The sequence below is a fragment of the Sus scrofa genome, chromosome 9 (assembly GCF_000003025.6).
Source record: "Sus scrofa isolate TJ Tabasco breed Duroc chromosome 9, Sscrofa11.1, whole genome shotgun sequence".
Taxonomy (NCBI): domain Eukaryota; kingdom Metazoa; phylum Chordata; class Mammalia; order Artiodactyla; family Suidae; genus Sus; species Sus scrofa.
This window is the reverse complement of record NC_010451.4, coordinates 9109236-9126266: the sequence shown is the minus strand read 5'-3', so window position 1 is coordinate 9126266 and position 17031 is coordinate 9109236. Positions and strand designations below refer to the sequence as shown.

The 17031-nt window shown below is 38.6% G+C and overlaps 1 protein-coding gene and 1 pseudogene across 6 annotated transcripts in view; one reads left to right on the top strand and one right to left on the bottom strand.

Annotated features, from left to right (window-relative positions):
* RNF169 (ring finger protein 169) overlaps positions 1–17031 on the bottom strand; it is a 107592-nt gene that overhangs the window by 51101 nt on the left and 39460 nt on the right. The window lies entirely within an intron of this gene.
* LOC102158166 lies at positions 1146–6961 on the top strand (annotated as a pseudogene).

Here is a 17031-nt window from a genome sequence, read left to right as displayed (position 1 = left end):
AACCAACAAGGGGGTTAATCTCCAAATATACAAACAGCTTACACAGCTCAATATTAAAAAAAAAAAAAAAAAAAAAACAGGCAACCCAATCAAAAAATGGGCAGAAGACCTAAAAAAACATTTCTCTAAAGAAGATAGGCACATGAAAAGATGCTCAATATTGCTAATCATCAGAGAAATCCAAGTCAAATCTATAGTGAGGTTATCATCTCACACCAGTCAGAATGGCCATCATACTGTCTACAAATAATAAATGTTAAAATGTCTACAAATAATAAATGTTGATGGTGAGGAGAAAAAGGAACGCTCCTACAATGTTAGTGTGAATGAAAACTGGTACAGCCCCTAGAGAGAGCAGTATGTAGGCTCCTGAGAAAACTAAAAATAGAACCACTATATGATCCTACAATCCCATTCCTGGGTATTATCTGGAGAAAAACATAATTCAAAAAGATACATTCAACATTCACTGCAGCACTGTTTACAACAGCCAAGACATGGAAGCAACTTAAATGTCCATCGACATATGAATGGATAAATATGTAGTACATAGATACACATGGAATATTACTCAGCCATAAAAAAGGATGAAATAATGCCATTTGCAGCAACATGGATGGACCTAGAGATTTCCAAACTAAGTGAAGCAAGCCAGACAGAAAAGGACAAATATCATATGATACTGCTTATATGCAGAATCTAAAAGATGAGATATAAATTAACTTATATACAAAACGAATAGACCCACAGACATAGAAAATAAATTTATGGTTACCAAAGGGGAAATAGGGTGGGAAGGGATAAATTAGGAGTTTAGAATTAACATAAACACACACTACTATATATAAATAGAAAACAACAAAGACCTATTGCATAGCACAGGGAACTATATTCAATACTTTGTGATAACCTATAAGGGGAAAGAATCTGAAAAAAAATAGATATGTGTATAATGCCATATATCTCAAACTAACAGAACATTGTAAATCAATATAAATTAAATAATACATAAATAAATAAGTAATCCTTCCAACAAATATTCTATGCAATATCAACTATACTTATTTGTGTAAACTGTACCAGTCACCACGTTTTTGGAAGCTTCTCTTCATTCCTCAATAAAAGGTAACCAAGCTGACAGTGCCATGAACACAGGGCTGATGGGAAGAGTGCTGCCCAATGGTACTTTAAAGATTTGAGGTTCACATATCTATAATTTTCTCTTTTTCTTATCTAAATTGGTAAAATAGTCCACCACCCAATGACAGTAGACTATAGAAATACTTGATGAGAGTTGTAGGACTTTCTGGCCTCATGGTGTTTCAGTAATTTTTTCCCCAATAAACAACTAATAACAGATTTTTCCTATATGATTATATTTAAGACATATAGTAAATTATTTAAGTTAGCACATTTAACTCATTTCCTACATTTTCTAGTTATCTCTCAGCCAAAGGTTCTCAAACTGGGACCCTAAACCCATAAGAAAATTCACAAAGGAGTAATGGAAAGATTTTAAGTTAATTTTCAATATGTACTTTAACAATCTAACTAATCATACACTGATAGTCCATAAGGTTGTATCTGCTAAATATCACTCTCTCAATAAATAGGCTGAATACATTTTTGTTGCTTATCTAGGGCTTATTCTTTAATAGAAGGCATCAACAACATTTTAAATTGTTATTGGGGTTATGAAAGGAGTATAATGTAAGTTGATAAAGTTGGGCACCACTGCTTCAGAAACATTGCTTTAGAACAGGATGAACTTGTTCGATATTCAAATTAGTGTCAGAACATTTCAATTTACCTTCGTATCTATAGTGATTAGTGCTCTGTATCTTCTTTCTGGCTCCTAGACTCTCATTTAATACCAACAGCTACCACTTCTATAGAGTCTAACTGGTGACTACTGCTGATGCCACTCACAAAAATAGTGTTTGGAATAAGTAAGAACTACTTGAAGCTTCTACCTCACAGCATCCTGAAATCATACCAAATATTGCATACAGGCTAAAGCCATGACTTCAACTTTAGCCATCACAAAAAGAGCACCAAAGCAACCATCTGCTCTTCTGATTCTTACCCAATTTTAAAGAAATCACATTGATGATACTGTGCTATCTTCACTTTAAATTCTCAACACTTTTCAATTTAAACGTTATGCTTAGAATAAAGTATGCCTATTTATGACAGCATAACGTTTTACAAATGTTTCCCTTTATACAGTAAAGTGTTTTATTTACTATTTATTTATTTATTTTTAATTTTATGGCCACACCCATGACATATGGAAGTTCCCGGGCTAGGGATCGAATCCAAGCTGCAGCTGCAACCTACTCCACAGCCAAGGCAACGCTGAATCCTTTAACCCACTGCGCCAGACTGGGGATCAAACCTGCACCTCTGCAGTGACCCGAGCCACTGCAGTCAAATTCTTAACTCACTGTGCCACAGCAGGAACTCCTATAATAAAATGTTTTAAATTACTTCAATATAAGTTTTAAATTACTACATGTGTTACACAGAAATGCATATAAAATTAATTTTTTTTTTTTTTGGTCTTTTTGCTATTTCTTGGGCCGCTCCCACGGCATATGGAGGTTCCCAGGCTAGGGGTCAAATCGGAGCTGTAGCCACTGGCCTACGCCAGAGCCACAGCAACGCGGGATCCGAGCCGCGTCTGCAACCTACACCACAGCTCACAGCAACACCGGATTGATAACCCACTGAGCAAGGGCAGGGACCGAACCCGCAACCTCATGGTTCCTAGTCAGATTCGTTAACCACTGCGCCACGATGGGAACTCCTAAAATTAATTTTAAGTGTTAAAGTTTATATAAAAATTGAACCAGCAGATCATATATATAGTTGCCAAGCTAAAAGGCTAAATGAAGGGGAAGGCACTTAGGAGAAGTATCAAGTAAGAGCTCTAAGTCATTGGTTACAAAAAGGTAAAAATAGGTCTTCACTGTCCAAAGTTCAAAGAATTCATTTCTGGTTCACACCAATAACTTTCCAGCTTCTTTTTTGTTTTTTTTTTAGTCTTTTTGCCATTTCTTGGGCCACTCCCGTGGCATATGGAGAGTTCAAAGAATTCATTTCTGGTTCACACCAATAACTTTCCAGCTTCTTTTTTGTTTTTTTTAGTCTTTTTGCCATTTCTTGGGCCACTCCCGTGGCATATGGAGGTTCCCAGGCTAGGGGTCGAATCGGAGCTGTAGCCGCCGGCCTACACCAGAGCCACAGCAACTCGGGATCCGAGCCTCATCTGTGACCTACACCACAGCTCAGGGCAACACTAGATCCTTAACCCACTGAGAAAGGCCAGGGACTGAACCCGCAACCTCATGGTTCCTAGTCAGATTCGTTAACCACTGCACCACAACAGGAACTCCACTTTCTAGCTTCTTAACCACAACTTTTTTTTTTCTGTCTTTTTGTCTTTTTAGGGCCGCACCCTTGGCATATGGAGGTTCCCAGGCTAGGGGTCGAATCAGAGCTGCAGCTGCCAGCCTACACCACAGCCACAGCAATGCAGGATCCTAGCCGCTTCTGTGACCTACACCACAGCTCATGGCAACACCAGATCCTTAACCCACTGAGCGAGGCCAGGGATCAAACCTGCATCCTCACAGATAACTAGTTGGACTCGTTTCCGCTGTGCCACGATGGGAGCTTCTTCATCATGACTTTTTGACAGTCAGCCATTGGTCAGCCATTTCTTACTCAAATGAACAAATTTAAAAATGGCAGCAATGGAGGGGGAATACTTTGTGCTAGATTTTTTACAATTCCTAATTTTAAAGAATAATAGTTCTTATATATGGATTACTACTATGTCCCAGGCACTCTTGTACAGTAACCCTATAAGCTAGAACTATGAGGTCCATTTTACAGACCAGGAAACTAAGACATGGAGAGATGAACTAACTTGCCCAAATTCACATGCAGAACTCAGTCGGCCCTTAAGCATTTTAATACCACCATCTCTCAGCTTAGGGCAAGACAGCCACATCATCTGTATGGTGATTTATTGAGCACCTGAAATTTTTTTAAACGTTTGAGATAAACAAGAAAGTTGACTCTCAGAAGTAAGTAGCAAATGAAGCTTTAAACTCTCATTTGAATCCAAAAAAACAACTAAACTTATAATTTTACTGAAAGCGAATTATTTTTTAATTTTTACACAAATTTGGATAGATTTGGGAAATTTAGAAAATCTTCTTGTGGGAGCTTTATTAAATACCATATTTTTGGCAACTCCCGCAACATACAAAAGTTCTCAGGCCAGGGATTCAATCCATGCCACAACCATAGCCAAAGCTACAGCAGTGACAATGCTGAATCTTTAACCCACTGGGCCACAGGGAACTCCTAAATATCATATTTTTAAAAGTTATTTCTGATTCCTGAGTGATTTGGCTTTGAGGAAAATGCTGATATGCATATATTACAATGACATTTCCTATTATTCTATACAGCCATGAAAAACACTGGCATGTAGAGCAGAAACGATCACAGCCTTGTAAATCAGCTATACTTCAATAGAACTTTAAAAAATGAAAAAAATGTTAGCATGGATCTAAATATATAGATATGGAAAGCTCTATGTTAAATGAAAAAGTTAGTAAAAATGGCAGGAACAGTGTGATCCCACCACAAATCTGTTTCGTAAAAACTCTTAAGCTTAAGATATACATGTTTTCCTTCCAGCTTTACTGAGATATAATTGACATAGAGCACTGTACAAGTTCAAGGTGTAGAGCGTAATCATTTGGCTCAGATACATCATGAAACGATTCTTACATTAAGTTTAGGGAACATTCACCATTCCATATAGATACAAAATTAAAGAAATAGGCAACAGTGTTTTCCTTGTGATGAGAACTCCTAGGATTTGCTCTTTCATACTCGGCATACAGCAGTGTTCATTCTATTTATCATGTTGTACACTGCATCTCTAGGATGCATATTTACCTTAGAACTGAGACCTTTGTACTCTTTGACTACCTCCCAGTTCCCTCTCCTGTCATCTCCTGCTTCTGGTGACCACAAACCTTTCTGAGTCTGTTTGTTTGTATCTGAAGTATAACTTACCACACTCTGTTGGTTCCTGTTACACAACGCAGTGATTCAACATTTCTCTACTCAAGATGATCAGCATGATAAGTCTAGTTCAGATCGGTCACCATAACAAAGACAGTACACGGTTATCAACTGTTTCCCACACTGCACATTTTCACACTTGATGACGCAATTGTTCTCCAATTGGAAGTTCGTGTCTCTTAATCTCCCTTCCCTATTTCTTTTCTCCCTGCTCCCCTCTGGCAACCACCTGTTTGTTTCCTGTATCTGTAACTGTTTCTGTTTTGTTGTTGTGTTCGTTTGTTTTGTTCTTTAGATTCCACCAACGAGTGAAACCATACAGTATCCGTATTTTGCTGTCTGATTTATTTCACTCAGCATAATGGGGGTGGGGGACGTTTGGCAGAGGATGCACTATCCTCAGTGAGTTCCTGTTCAGTTTGTTTCTCCACAATGTTTCCAAGTGTCTGGGGGTTCCCACTTCTCTGTCCCCTTTCCTGCTTCCCTCTGATCTCTGGAGGCTCAGAGTAATCAGTGGTTGTGACTATATTACTCACTTCTCCGCATGGAATGGTCAGAACAACAACAACAAAATACCCAAAGATATTTTGGTACTAACATAGTGTGATCTATAGCAAGAAAGATGTGCATTCTGCTCCAACCTATGAGATTACCAAGGAGAGAGAGAGCCAAGACAGTGTAAAGGAGAATAAGAAAAAAAGACTTGATTAATACTATTAAGAGTACAGAAGCCAGAGAGTTCCCATTGTAGCGCAGCGGAAACAAATCCAACTAGGAACCATGGGTTTTCGGGTTCAATACCTGGCCTTGCTCAGTGGGTTAAGGATCTGGCATTGCCGTGAGCTGTGGTGTAGGTCACAAAAGTGGCTCGGATCCACCGTTGCTGCGGCTCTGGCGTAGGCTGGCAGCTACAGCTCCGATTAGACCCCTAACCTGGGAACCTCCATATGCTGCTGGTGCAGCCCTAAAAAGACCAAAGAAAAAAGAGTAGGGAAACTGAATTAAGTAAATGTACAAACAATAAAGCCGCCCAACAGAGAACAACTTAAATGTTTGGAGGCTATAACTGGCAGACTTCAAAAAGCCCCAGAAGATGCCTAAAAAAGAGAAGTGAGTCTCTGAGTCCTCAGTTGGTAGTAGCTGCACCTGCTATTGCAGACTCTCTCCCTTTTGACACACAGACAACCAAGTCCAAGCTGCTCAGGCAGCTCCAGTGGCACTTCAACTTAAGGGCATAGAAAGAAACAGAAATACCTAAAAATCATTTCAGTAACATTAGCTATAAAAGTTGCCAGATCTGCCACAGCCAGCATTGGAATAAGACCACTGTATCAGATTTAGTTTGATGAAGGAGCTGAGAGTAATGCTGGCCAGGAGAAGACCCTTAATTTTAGAAAAAGTTTTAGGGAAAATATACTCGAGAGGAACAGACAATATTTTTGGGCTTAAGGCAGTTACCGAAGAGGCACCTGACACATCTCACTTTGGGATGTGTAATTTGCTAAGCAGTTAGCCGCAGTCAGTGAACAGCCTTTTCAGAATGGTTTTCAGGAGATGAGCCAATGGACAGAAGAGGAAAAAACTGTGGCAGTTCCTAATTAACAATGGAGCAGTTCTTGATGATAATGGTTTAGAATTTCATGAATATATGTTTCTGAATAAATACCTGGAGGATTTTCCAAAACAAGGACCAAGCTGCCACTTCATGGAGCCTGGTGACCTTTGGCTTTTCCAAAAACCCCTGAGTGTTAAGCAAAAGGTCAAACAATAGACTGATTTTATAAATTATTTTAGTGAAAAACAGGACATTCTAAAAGGAAGTGGCATACAGGTCAACTGGAGACCATGGTAATTTTTATTCTCATAATATTGGAGATTGGTGTTATAATCAAATAAAATAATTTTACTAGAAAAATATGATAAACATTTAAATATGGTTATTAGGTGACAGAATTATTGGTAATTTTCCCTTTCTCCTTTAAATCTTTTTGTAACTTGAATTTTTTTCTTTTTACAAGTCACAGAATTTTACAATTCTGTTCACTTTTATAACTAAGAAGAAAAGCTATTTAAATTTACTAAAAGCCTCACTAATCAGATATTTTAACAAAATATCTTCTTTCGTAGTAGAGACAAAAGACTTGCAACTGTTTCTAGAAAATTCCCTCGTTTGGCTTTCAAGTGGCATTGAAATTATTTTATTGATTGACTGCTTTTTTGGGGCCACACCCGCAGCACACAGAAGTTCCCAGGTTGGGGGTTGAATCAGAGCTGTAGCTGCTGGCCTATGCCACAGCCACAGCAACGCCAGATCCAAGTGGCATCTGCAACCTACACCACAGCTCACGGCAACACCAGATGCCTAAACCACTGAGCGAGGCCAGGGATCGAGCCTGTGTCCTCATGGATGCTAGTCAGATTCGTTAACCACTCAGCCACGACGGGAACTCCCATGAAATTATTTTATTTAAACTAGTCTCTAAACCATATAAACTATCAGGCTAATATGGTAATAGATCATCTCCTCTCATAAGCGAAAGAAATAAGAAAAAATAGCACACTACAGATATAACTTGAATAACCTGCAATTCTAATTAAATTTTATCATGCTCTGAACTTCCCAACTGTGTTATTTCCTCTGAAAAGTGTGTTACTGGATAAGCTGTTTCCTGTCATCTGGGTACATGTAAACAGCAAAAGAAGAAAACAACCGTGTTACTAAAATTTTCAGACGCTGAACATCCTACAAGCCAAACAGTTCTTCTCTCATGCAGTCAAAATTAAAATTTATTCTTTTATTTAGAGTTTTCCTTTTTAGAACCACAGAGCTTACCTGCTCTTAAAAATGTACTGTGAGGAGTTCCCATCGTGGCTCAGCGGAAACGAATCTGACTAGGATCCATGAGGACGCAGGTTCCATCCCTGGCCTCGCTCAGTGGGTTAAGGATCCAGAATTGTCGTGAGCTGTGGTGTAGGTCACAGACATGGCTTGGATCCTGCGTAGCTGTGGCTGTGGTGTAGGCCAGCAGCTATAGCTCCAATTTGACCCCTAGCCTGGGAACCTCCATATGCTGCAGGTGCAGCCCTAAAAAGACAAAAAAGGAAAACTGCACTAAGAGATTCTGTATTTATTTCTGGTTCTGGAAAGATGCAGATCAGAACATGCCCAAAGTAGCTACTTCCTCAAAGATTACATATTAACATTTCAGAGGAAGAAGGAAAAAATAGTGAATAATGTAATAAAAAGAACTCTAGAAATCTTAAAACCCATCTGGTTCTATTATGAGCCAGTTGTCCTTACAAAAATTACTTCTCTTAAAGAAGGGGCTTTTAAAATGGATGATCAACAATTCAATTCAATCAGCATGTAATACATACACAGTGCAAGTGCAAGCTATTATAATAGATGTGGTGGAGAATTAAAGAGACTAAACAAACAGATCCATCTTGAAAGATTTTATAATACAACAGGAAAAAATGTTTAAACAAGCAAATAAACTGCTGCTTCCGTGGTGCAACAGAACATATTTTAGTAAATACTAGCTTTTTTTAAAACAAGTAAAATTTTGGAGTTCGCGTTGTGGTGCAGCGGAAACGAATCTGACTAGCATCCATGAGGACACAGGCTCGATCCCTGGCCTCGCTCAGTGGTTTAGGCATCTGGCGTTGCCGTGAGCTGTGGTGTAGGCTGCAGATACCGCTTGGATTTGGCATTGCTGTGGCTGTGGCATAGGCTAGCAGCTACAGCTCTGATTCGACCCCTGGCCTGGGAACCTCCATATGCCACAGGTGTGGCCCGAAGAAGACAAAAAACAAAAAAACAAAAAACCAAGTAAAAAATTTTTTTAAAAGGGAAAGGCCAGCTCAATATTCAGCTCATGATACATTGCACAGTCAAACAGATTTAAGTACATTATATTTTATAGTTCATGGCAGAAAGATAGTAAAAGGAACTTTAAAGATACACAATTTCAAAGATAATTGGGCCCCAAAAGTTTACTTACCTTTAAAAAATTCCTTCAGAAAAGTTAATGTCTGCCTCACAGAGTCAGTACTCACTTCCACTGACTCTATCTGATGACTCTGTGCTCTGGCTGAGGACGAAACTGCATGCTTACCACTTGAACACTTCAGCCAGAAGAGGGAGAAATACCCCTCACAAATGAACCAGTGGTGAGGGAGTGAAAAGAAAATGGATAGGTGAGCAAACCAATTCGGAGAAAGCCTATGGGAGCCACAGAATCATCAAAAGCAGTTCATCTTTCCCACTGCAGAAACCAGGGAGATAAGCAGTCTAGAAACAAAGGCTGTTTCCCCCTCGCCTTCAACCTTTCAGAGTCCAGTGAGTCAAAGTGGACAGACAAGAGTATGCTGGATTATACGTTTCTCAAATCGAACACAAAGCAACTATTATTTAACCAAGTGGTAAAAGTTAAGCACCAACAAATTGTAGGAAATAATGGTGTAAAAAATAAGCTTAAGGCAACCAATAAAAAGAACCTAAAGGGATGAATGAACTATTTCAAGAGACAAAATGACTGAGAGTCAATCTTAAACAGTTTAGAACCATAAAAGGAAATCAATATTGAAAGAATATCTCTATAAAAATTATTTTTTCATTTCAGCATATATTTACTACAGACAAGAATATGACAAGAAGACAAATATTCAAGAGTGAATACAACAAAATTTTTTACCCAAACAATGCAACAAGATGGAGGACCGGGCACATGTTAATATATTTTCCTTCATCTTAGAACCCCATAAAATGTCAGAAAACTTTTTTTCTTTTTGTCTTTTTGTCTTTCTAGGGGCACGCCCGCAGCATATGGAGGTTCCAGGTTAGGGGTCTAATCGGAGCTGTTGCCACCAGCCTACACCACAGCCACAGCAATGCTAGATTCGAGCCTCATCTGCGACCTACACCATAGCTCACAGCAACGCCAGATCCTTAACCTGCTGAGCGAGGCCAGGGATCGAACCTGCAACCTCATGGTTCCTAGTCAGATTCATTTCCACTGCGCTATGACGGAACTCCACAAAACTTTTTAATAGAATATAAAAGCACAGAAAAAAATAGCACGCCATTAGCAATCAAGATCACAAATGACAAAAAGATGAAATTGGTTTTCGCACTTAAATGTTATAAACAAGAAATTCATAGAAAATCTATAAATGGCCAGTAAGCACAAGACGCTCCTCCACTCTAGAATAGGGAAAGGTAGATTAAAACAAGGAGATATTTTATCCAGCAGATAGCAAAATATTAAAAATAATGATAAAGGCTTAGCAAAGATTTAACGAAAAGGGACTCTAGTCCCTCTTACTGCTAGTGAGAGAGTTATGCAGTGAGAGAGTTATAAAAAAAAGTCTTTTTAGGAGTTCCCTTCGGGGCTCAGCAGTTAACAAATCTGACTAGGATCCATGAAGATGCAGATTCCATCCATGGCCTTGCTCAGTGAGTGAAGGATCCATCATTGTCGTGAGCTGTGGTGTAGGTCGCGGACACGGCTCAGATATGGCATTGCTGTGGCTGTGGTGTAGGCCGACAGCTGTAGCTCCAACTGGACTTCTAGCCTGGGAACTTCCATATGCCATAGGTGCGGGCCTAAAAAGCAAAAAAATAAAATAAATGATCAATGATAATAGAATGGTTAATCAAATTTTGCCTCAACCATACTATGAAATGTTATTCAGAATGAAAAAAAAAAATCTATATGAAAGCACCTGCTGACCCCCTACAAAATAAAAAAAAAAAATCCACAGTTAGTTTTTTTTAAAAAAATAGTTACAGAATAGATCATATTATTCCTCAAAATTCCCAGCTTCGGAGTTCCCGTTGTGGCGCAGTGGTTAACGAATCCGACTAGAAACCATGAGGATGCAGGTTCGATCCCTGGCCTTGCTCAGTAGGTTAAGGATCCAGCGTGGCTGTAGCTGTGGCTGTGACTGTGGCATAGGCCGGCAGCTACAGCTCCAATTAGACCCCTAGCCTGGGACATTTTTCACAGAACTCGAACAAAATATTTTAAAGTTTGTTTGGAAGCACAAAGGACCCAGAATAGCCAAGGCCATCTGGAGAAAGAAAAATGGTGCTGGAGGAATCAGGCTCCCTGACTTCAGACTATACTACAAAGCTACACTCATCAAAACCGTATGGTATTGGCACAAAGACAGAAATGTAGATCAGTGGAACAGGATAGCCCAGAATTAAACCCATGCACCTACAGTCAACTCATCTATGACAAAGGAGGCAAGAACATACAATGGAGAAAAGACAGCCTGTTCAATAAGTGGTGCTGGGAAAACTGGACAGCCACGTGTAAAAGAATGAAATTAGAACACTTCCTAACACCATACACAAAAATAAACTCAAAATGGATTAAAGACCTAAATATAAAATCAGATACTGTAAAACTCTTAGAGGAAAACGTAGGCCAAACACTCTCTGACATAAACCACAGCAACATCTTCTCCGATCCACCTCCTACAGTAATGACAATAAGAACAAAAATAAACAAATGGGACTTAATTAAACTGAAAAGTTTCTGCCCAGCAAAGGAAACCCTAAACAAAACGAAAAGACAACCCACAGAATGGGAGAAAATATTTGAAAATGAGTCAGCTGACAAGGGATTAAGCTCCAAAATTTATAAACTCCTCCTGCCGCTCCATACCAAAAAAACCCACAAACAACCCCATCAAAAAACAGGCAGAAGATCTAAACAGACAATTCTCCAAAGGAGACATGCAGATGGCCACAAAACACATGAAAAGATGTTCAACATCACTCATCATTAGAGAAACGCAAATCAGAACCACTATGAGGTACCACCTTACCCAGAATGGCCATCATCAAAAAGACTACAAACAATAAATGCTGGAGAAGGTGTGGAGAAAAAGGAATCCTATTACACTGTTGGTGGGATTATAAATTGGTACAACCACTGTGGAAAAGAGTATTGAGATTCCTCCGAAAACTAAAACTAGAACTACCATTTGATCCAGCCATCTCACTCCTGGCCATCTAGCCAGAGAAAACCATGACTCAGAAAGAGACATGTACTCCAGTGTTCACTGCAGCACTATGTAGAAAAGCCAAGACATGGAAACAACCTAAATGCCCATGGACAGAGGAGTGGATAAAAAAGATGTGGTACATATATACACAATGGAATATTACTCAGTCATTAAAAGGAACGAAAGAACAGCACTCTTAGCAACATGGATGGACCTAGAAATTATCATGCGAAGTGAAGTCAGTCAGACATTGAGACACCAACATCAAATGCTCTCACTTACATGTGGAATCTGAAAAAAGGACACGATGAACCTCTTTGCAGAACAGATGACTCACTTACTTTGAAAAACTTATGGTTTCCAAATGAGAAAGGTTGGGGGTGGGGGGATGCGCTGGGGGTTTGGGATGGAAATGCTATAAAATTGGGTTGTGATGATTGTTGTACAATTATAAATGTAATAAAATTCATTGAGTAATAAAAATAATAATTAAAAAAGAAATCTTTAGGAATGATCACTGGGCAGAAGCTTAAGTGCCAGGTTTTTCTGTGACTAAGAGTTGATAGACAGGCGGTAGGTGACTACCACAGAGCAGGGTTGTGAGTGTTGCAGTCCGGGAGCCTGATTCCTCCAGCTCCATTTTTCTTTCTCATGATGGCTTTGGCTATGCTGGGTCCTTTATGCTTCCAAACAAACTTTAAAATACTTTGTTCGAGTTCTGTGAAAAATGTCCTTGGTAATTTGATAGGGATTGCATTGAATCTGTAGATTGAGTTGGGTATAATGGTCGTTTTGATATTGACTATTCCAATCCAAGAGCATGGTATGTCTTTCCATCTCTTTGCATCATCTGTGATTTCTTTCATTAGCGTCTTATAGTTTTCAGAGTACAGGTCTTTTGTCTCTTTAGGTAGGTTTATTCCTAAGTATTTCATTATTTTTGAAGCAATAGTAAATGGGATTGTTTCCCTAATTTCTCTTTCTTTTGTTGTTGGTATATAGAAATGCAGTTGATTTCTGTGTATTAATTTTGTGTCCTGCGACTTTGCCAAATTCATTGATGAGCTCTAACAGTTTTCTCGTAGAGTCTTTAGCATTCTCTAGGTATAGTATCATGTCATCTGCAAATAGTGATAGTTTTACTTCTTCCTTTCCAATTTGGATTCCTTTTATTTCTTTTACTTCTCTGATTGCCGCGGCTAGGACATCCAAAACTATGTTGAATAGTAGTGGTGAGAGCAGACATCCTTGTCTTGTTCCTGATCTAGGCAGAAATTCTTTCAACTTTTCACTATTGAGAATGATGTTAGCTCTGAGTTTGTCATATATGGCCTTTATTATGTTGAGGTAGGTTCCCTCTATACCCGTAACTTTATAAAGGGTTTTTATCAGAAATGGGTGTTGGATTTTGTCAAAGGCTTTTTCTTCATCTACTGAGAGGATCACATGGTTTTTATTCTTCAGTTTGTTAATGTGGTGTATCCCACTGATTGATATGCAGATAAGGAAGAATCCTTGCATTCCTGGGATAAATCCCACTTGATCATGATGTACAATCCTTTTAATGTATTGTTGGATTAAGTTTGCTAGTATCTTGTTGAAGATGTTTGCATCTATGTTCATCAGTGAAATTGGCCCATAGTTTTCTTTCTTTGTGATATCTTTGGCTGGTTTTGGTATCAGGGTGATGGTGGCCTCATAGAATGAGTTCGGGAGTGTTCCTTCCCCTGCGATTTTTTGGAATAGTTTCAGAAGGATAGGTGTTAGCTCTTCTCTAAATGTTCAATAGAATTCTCCTGTGAAGCCGCCATGTGGTCCTGGACTTTTGTTTGTTGGATGTTTTTTAATCACAGTTTCAATATCAGTACTTGTGATTGGCCTGTTCATCTTTTCTATTTCATCTTGGTTTAGTCTTGGAAGATTGTACTTTCTTTTTTTTTTCTTTTTGGTCTTTTTACTATTTCTTGGGCTGCTTCCGCGGCACATGGAGGTTCCCACGCTGGGGGTCAAATCGGAGCCATAGCCACCGGCCTACACCAGAGCCACAGCAGTGTGGGATCCGAGCTGCGTCTGCAACCTACACCACAGCTCACGGCAACGACGGGTCCTTAACCCACTGAGCAAGGTCAGGGATTGAACCTGTAACCTCATGGTTCCTAGTCAGATTCGTTAACCACTGCGCCATGACAGGAACTCCGAAGATTGTACTTTTCTAAGAATTTGTCCATTTCTTCTAGGTTTTCCATTTTATTGGCATATAGTTGCATATAGTAGTCTCTTATGATCCTTTGTATTTCTGTGATGTCTGTTGTAATTTCTCCTTTTTCAGTTCTAATTTTATTGATTTGAGTCCTCTTTTTTTCTTGATAAGTCTGGTTAAGGGTTTATCAATTTTGTTGATCTTTTCAAAGAACCAGATTTTAGTTTCATTGATCTTTTCTATGATTTTCTTTGTTTCTATTTCATTGATTTCTGCTCTGACCCCTATGATTTCTTTCCTTCTCCTAACTTTGTGTCTTGTCTGTTCTTCTCTCTCTAGCTGCTTTAGATGTAAAGTTAGGTTGTTTATTTGAGCTTTTTCTAGTTTCCTGAGGTAGGCTTGTATTGCTATAAACTTCCCTCTTAGAACTCCTCTTGCTGCATCCCATAGGTTTTGGAGTGTCGTTATCTTTGTTGTCATTTTCTTCTAGGTATTTTTTAATTTCCTCTTTGATTTCTTCAGCGATCCCTTGGTTGTTTAGTAGCATGTTGTTTGGTCTCCACATGTTTCTGTTTTTTTGCAGTTTTTTCCTTGTTGATCTTGATTTCCAGTCATATAGCTTTGTGGTAGGAAAAGATGCTTGATATGATTTCAATTTTAATAAAGTTACCAAGGCTTGATTTGTAGCCCAGAATGTGATCAATCTTAGAGAATGTTCCATGTGCACTTGAGAAGAATGTGTATTCTGCTGCTCTTGAATGGAATGTCCTTTAAATATCTATTAAGTCCATCTGGTCTAATGCTTTATTCAGGGCCTGTGTTTCCTTACTGATTTTCTGTCTGGATGATCTGTCCATTGCTGTAAGTGGGGTGTTAAAGTCTCTCACTATTACTGTGTTATTGTCAGTTTCTCCTTTTAAGATTGTTAGCAGTTGCCTTATATATTGTGGTGAACCTTTGTTGGGTGCATAGACATTTACGATTGTTATATCTTCTTCTTTTGATTGACCCTATGAGCATTAGGTAATGTCCGTCCTTGTCTCTTAAAATATTCTTCATTTTAAGGTCTATTTTGTTTCATATGACTATTGCTACACCAGCTTTCTTTTGATTCCTATTTGCATGGAATATTTTCTTACATCCTCTCACTTGCAGTTTGTATGTATCCCTAGAAGTGAAGTGGGTCTCTTGAAGACACCATTTATATGGGTCTTGCTTTTGTATCCATTCAGCCAGTCTATGACTTTTGGTTGGGGCATTTAGTCCATTAACATTTAAGGTAATTATTGATACATATGTTCTCATTGCCACTTTATTAACTGTTTTGGATTTGGTTTTGTTGCTTTTTTTTCTTCCCTTCTTCTCTTGTTCTCTGCTCTTGTGGTTTGATGACTACCTTTAGTGTTGTATTTGAGTTGATTTTTCTTGTGTGGCACCTGTAGATTTTTGGTTTGCAGTTGCCCTGAAGTTTTGATATGGGAGTCTATATATATATATATACACATGAGATTGTTTTAAGGTGTTGGTCTCTTAATTGCAAGTGTATCTCCAGTGTCCTGAATTCGTACCCTCCTCACAATTTCTGATTTTGGTAGCATAATTGTGTGTGGATGATTTCCTATCTTTACTGTACATATCCCTTTACTGGTGAGCCTTGTCATGTGTGGTATTTTTGTTTCTGATTGTGGCCTTTTTTCTGCCTGAGAAGTTCCCTTAGTATTTGTTGTAAAGCTAGTTTAGTGGTGCTAAATTCTCTTAGCTTTTGCTTAATGTGAAGCTTTTGATTTCTCCTTCTAATCTGAATGAGAGTCTTCAGGTAAAGTAATCTCGGTTGGAGGTTTTTTCCTTTCATCACGTTAAGTATATCATGCCATTCCCTTCCGGCCTGCAGAGTTTCTGCCAAAAAATCTGCTGATAACCTTATCGGGGTTCCCTTGTATGTTATTTGTTTGTTTTCCCTAGCTTCTTTCAATATTTTCTCTTTAATTTTACTCAGTTGATTAGTATGTGTCTCGGGGTGTTCCTCCTTGGGTTTCTTTCATATAGTACTCGTTGTGCTTCCTGGATTTAAGCGAGTGGTTCCTTTCCCATCTTAGGGAAGTTTCTGGCTATTATCTCTTCAAATATTTTTTCTGTCCCTTTCTCTCTCTCTTTTCCTTTTGGCACCCTTATAATATGGATGTTGGTGCATTTAACATTGTCCTAGAGTTCTCTGAAAATTTCTTCATTTTTTTCAATCTTTTTTCTCTTTTTTGTTCTGTGTCAGTGATTTCTACTAGTCTGTCTTCCACTTTGCTTATTCGTTCTTCTGCCTCCTATATTCTGCTGTTGGTTGCTTTTAATGAATTTTTTATTGCAGTTATTGTATTTTGCATCTCTGCTTAAGTTTTAAATCTTGTATTTCTTTGCTCAGTGTTTGCTGTAAATTATCAATCTTTGCCTCCAGTTTATTTCCAATGTTTTGCATGATCTTCAGCATCATCAGTATAAAGTCTTTTTCCTGGAGACTGATAATCTCCAGATCCTTTAGCTGTTTTTCTGGGGGGTTTTCTTTCTCTCTTATCTGAGGTATAGCACTCTGCCTTTTCATTTTTATAGGTTTTTGGTGTGGTCTCCTTTTTGCAGACAATATCGTTGTAGCCTCTCTTACTTCTGATGTCTGCCCCCCTTGTTACTGAAGTTGGTACAGGGGCTTGCTGTAG